Source organism: Paramormyrops kingsleyae, chromosome 13 (assembly GCF_048594095.1).
Source record: "Paramormyrops kingsleyae isolate MSU_618 chromosome 13, PKINGS_0.4, whole genome shotgun sequence".
NCBI lineage: Eukaryota > Metazoa > Chordata > Actinopteri > Osteoglossiformes > Mormyridae > Paramormyrops > Paramormyrops kingsleyae.
In genome coordinates, this window is record NC_132809.1 from 6,415,581 (window position 1) to 6,420,316 (window position 4,736).

General features: G+C 38.0%; 1 long non-coding RNA gene across 1 annotated transcript; it reads left to right on the forward strand.

The window, feature by feature from the left end:
* The first annotated feature begins 1,697 nt into the window (after positions 1-1,697).
* Positions 1,698-4,265, forward strand: LOC111857435 (uncharacterized). The gene is made up of 6 exons (XR_011982354.1): positions 1,698-1,780; positions 2,189-2,358; positions 3,168-3,218; positions 3,309-3,353; positions 3,476-3,861; positions 4,006-4,265. It is a non-coding gene; the product is annotated as an uncharacterized lncRNA (long non-coding RNA).
* The last annotated feature ends 471 nt before the right edge of the window (positions 4,266-4,736 follow it).

Below are 4,736 nucleotides of genomic sequence, written 5' to 3' on the forward strand. Positions count from 1 at the left end.
ATGCTAGTTAATACCGTAATTGCAAGTATTGTGTACTAAAACAAAAGCATCACTGTAGTATAGGGTAAAATATCAAACAAACAGACAGTGGGCATAAAGTAATTAAAAAGTGTTTGTTAACCACCATTTGTTTTTTCAAAAAGGCTTTGAGTTTGATTTTCTTCTGTACATCATGTCTGGATTGTCGTGGTACAGCATCCAGCAGTAGTTGGCCATCATGCTTTCACTGTAACCAGCTGCACCTTCTCCGTACTCCTCATCACCTTCTACAGAATCAAGACCATCATGTGGCGGTACAGGAACAGGCAATGAATCGTCATGAGGAACAGGCCTGAATGCAGAATCTAGGCTGGGATATACAATATTGTATTTAGTTTTAGCTGAGAATCCACTTGTATTTGTTCGGCAAAAGTAGCAGTTGTTGAGAGGGTCTCGCGGTTCCCTCTACACCATTGAAATCCAAATGGCATTGCTGCCTTTCGCTGATTTAGCCAGTCACGGAGACCATTTGAACAAATGGTACAGGTGACATGTGGAACCCAATATTGATCCTGGTCTTCAGGTGGACAACCAAAGTAAAATTTGCATATCTTCTTAAGATCTGCAGTGATTGGGTGATGTTGTGCTTTCGTTGAATGATCCACACACATGACAGAAACTGTCTGGATGATTAATACAATTTCTAGGAATGATAACAACTGAAACTGACGCTGTTTATATTCCAGATGTATATATGAAAGTATTGTGAAAGATTGAGGGAGAAGCAGGAGAGCGGCAGGGGAGCTGACGCTGAGGGAGCTTGCATGATTAAGACTGGTGGAGGTTTATTTTGAATATTTGAATATTTATTCATTTATTTGCAGACTCATGGTTCATAAAAAAAAAATCATTCAGACAGAAATAGACACATCAACAAGACAATAAAATACCCCTAATGTTTCAAAAGACAGTCAAACCAATGTTTCTAAAGTTCAGAGGTGTACTGTATAGCACTATATTCACTATTAGTCAATAATAAAATTACACTATTATCAGACTTATTCAGTCGACAGATAAATGAATACATAAAGTTCCTTAAAACAGCCTTCAACGTGCTGACACCAGCTGACACAAACAATTCACTTGCACGTGTCCATCTGGGCTTCTTTAGCAAAAGTCTTAGAGCATCGTTATAAGCCACTTGTAATCTCTGAAGGCTGGCTTTTTGATAATTCCACCATAAGTGAGCTGTGTACAGTGAGGTACAATATGATCGAAACAAGTTCAGTTTTACATCATCAGAGCAAAATCCAAACTTTCTAGATAGTACATTTGCTTGTGCTCAGACCTCGAGGACCGTGAGTTGAATAACCCTGTTCTAGAGCTTTGAGAACTGTCCAATACAGTCTACAATTGGTCAGAATTTACTATAACTTTCTGGAAGTTTTTTAAACTTTCTAGAATTTTCTGAGACTGTCCAGTAGCATCAATAGAAGGATAAAAGTGTGGGTACCTGAAACAAACATTTCAGTTTATAATATTGCAAGGTTACAGAATAGTGAATACCAATATTATTTTGGATGGCATCAAGAGGTTGCTTGCACCCAGCAGATGCATTTTGCTACATTTGTGAGAAGGGTCTGGCTGCAGACGTCCACTGAGGCTCACGTCCACTGAGACGCAGGAAGTCCACTGAGCGCCCGGAAATGACGTCACGCATAAAGTTTGTTGGATACTTTACTCACGAGCGGTAGCAACGCGTCCTTTGTTTAGCAAGACATTGGCGAAGGAAAGTTGAACGGTAAGTACAGTTTTAGTTGTTTAAATATGTTCAGTTATTAGTTCTTCAGAAAGGATGGGAACTTCTTTGTTTGCTATGTTTAGAAGTGGAATGGTTTTTGTTCATTATGTTTACAACTGTTGGAATGGTTTTTTTGTTAGCTATTGTTTGGCTGCTATAAAACACAGTCCGTGCTTAGGTTGTTGCTACTTTTACTTAATAGTTTAACTTATATTCATGTGCGGCTTACTCTGATCAGTTGAATGGTGTTTTCATGCCACTCAAAGTCATATATACAGTAAATGTAAGTTAGCCTGACTCAAATCGCTGTGTTGCTGAATTGTATTCAAGTAATCACACTCCTTCAAAAGCCCATAAATGCATACACAATCGTTCTCACGGTGTTTTGTTTTTCATTTTGACCAACAGATGCACAGGTCAGTTTGGCGAAGGAATGCCGTGCCTCAGTTAGCAAGATGTGCTAACTGTTGCAATAGTTTCCATTGCCCTTTATGTCCAGTAACGATGTTTAAACTGACAACGTTACTGCGAGCAGGAGCATTTACATTCACACGCAAAGACCGGAATTTCATTCCAAGGTATGTCATCTGTAGAAATTTTTGGTTTATAAAATCATATTAACCTAAGTAGATTTTCCTAAACTCTGGTGAATGAAGTAGATATGTTCTCATAACAGTGTTAATTTGATCGCATTATTTAAGACCGACCCGCAACTTTTTGTAAGTTGTGTTGTATAAAAGTCTGTCAAACTGACGGTGTATTCATTTATTAAATTCCTTCAACAGAATTCATAATAAATGAATCACACAATAAATGAATCGCTGCTTGGGATGAATCCCAAGCAGGATTCATTCGCTTTTTTGACTCGACAAACCTTCATGGGTTATGTCGATTTATACAGGTTGTTCAACTGCAAAGTTCCTGCGCATTTGCGCATCAGTATTTCGCTTCCTTTGCCATATTGATACTAAATGTTCCACATTGGTTCATGCCATTCATAAACGGTGAATAATTGGACCGACACAATACCAGAGAAACTTGGTGTACTACCATAGTTAAGTCAGTGTGGAACATTTTTCTGCGATTGCAGACCAGGACTGTGTGTGTGTGTGTGTGTGTGTGTGTGTGTGTATGCATATACATGTGACAGAAGGTGTTCCGTGTGTCCATTAATTCTTGCATAAAGTTTTAATCTTGCTTGCATGATAAGCTGTAGTCATAATGCCGCTGACAATTCCAAATTTCTAATTGTAACAAACTGGCAAACCAAATTGCCACAGGAGACTGGAAGCTACTGAAAAACATGGTAAAGTGGATTTCAGCATTTTCTATTGCTACATTTCTATTGGAAACAACTGTCCTTAGTATCATGCATTGTATTTTGCAGGATGTTCCGAAACAGATTGGATCTGTGGACTGTGGTGTGTTCATGTTGATGGTAAGAAGGACCACCTTGAATTGTCGGGTGTAACACTTGTGATATACTTTCAATTGATGTTTTTACCCCCCCTCCCCTCCCTTTTGTCAGTATGCACTCTGTATGGCCTTGGGGGAACCATTCCACTTTACTGCTGTAAGTACGTCATTAAGAAGATATTCTTTGCGACGCTGTAGAATGTTGCATAGTTATCTATACGAGAAAAAGGTGCCCTTTCTAACATTCTGAATGCATGGTTTTTGTCTTTTTATATTCAGTCTAACATGCAAAGGATAAGGAAATGGTGGTGCCTAACAGTGGTCTGGAAAAGTATGTATGGAAAGCATCGTGTTTTACATTGAGATGCATTCAGATGCAGAATCACGTGCCCTTTCTTTGCAGTGAAGGAGGTTTGTCAGATATAGAATACCGGGTAAAGCTCAGCAGGGAGGTTTTTTAAGGTGATATTCCATTAATTCATCAGTGGTAGTGCATTCAGCTAATGGAGAGGTTTTGCATATATAGGTATTAATAACACCATTGATACATTGAGATATTGAAACATTATGTCTTGGTAGTGTAAATGATGTGTACTTGTACTACTCAGACATAGACTGAGGAAGCTTCACACCTGCTGAAAGCAAACTTGGAGCCTCTCTCGAGGGTGAGACTGCTCTACAAAGTGTAATAGTGGTGTGAGTGTGTGTGTGTGTGTGTCCCTCATTTTTCTTAAGTGGTTTCCTGTTGATTACCAGCTGCACCTGATTAACTTATTCGATCCCTGATATTCACTTCCAATGTCATATAGGAGTCGCGCATCATGAGGGACCTCTGCAGTGCCGTGTGCTGGATTCGCAAGAGGTCTTGGAGGGTCAAAGTGACAACAGGAATGACCCATTCATGTTTATTTTTAATAATAAGGAGGACATAGAAACCTTGCTCTTCAATTGCGTTGATAGGATGGGTCTTAAAATTCATGCCATGTTTACATAAGGAAAAATTTGTATTCTTTTTATTCTGTTCCATATACTTTTTTTTTTTGTTGCACGTTTGTTCAAATTTATATATCAATACACTACAAAAAATGTTTGCCAAATGATCTATGTATAGTGATTTATTTATGTAGGACGTACATTATCTTTGAATAACAGAAGTATGGAGTAAAGCTCTGCGAGAAGCATAATTCTGCAGTCTTTAAGGCTTCAATATAATACTCTGAGGGGGGAAAAAATCTGGTCACCATTGACAGTCACAATCAGGACTACAGGTGATAAAATTTAATAAAATTGTGTACTTATCAAATTATAAGTTATGCAATTCTTAATTATACGTACAAACTACTTTTATAAATGTATAATTCAAATGTGATAAGCACAAACTATTTTTTAAATAATCTATGATTTAGTAATACAGTGGTCCCTCGTTAATCGCGGGAGTTACGTTCTAAAAATAACCCGCAATAGGCGAAATCTGTGAAATAGGATTCTTTAGAAATCGAATATTTTCGTAGTATGAGCATTGGAAAGCTGTTTACGACCT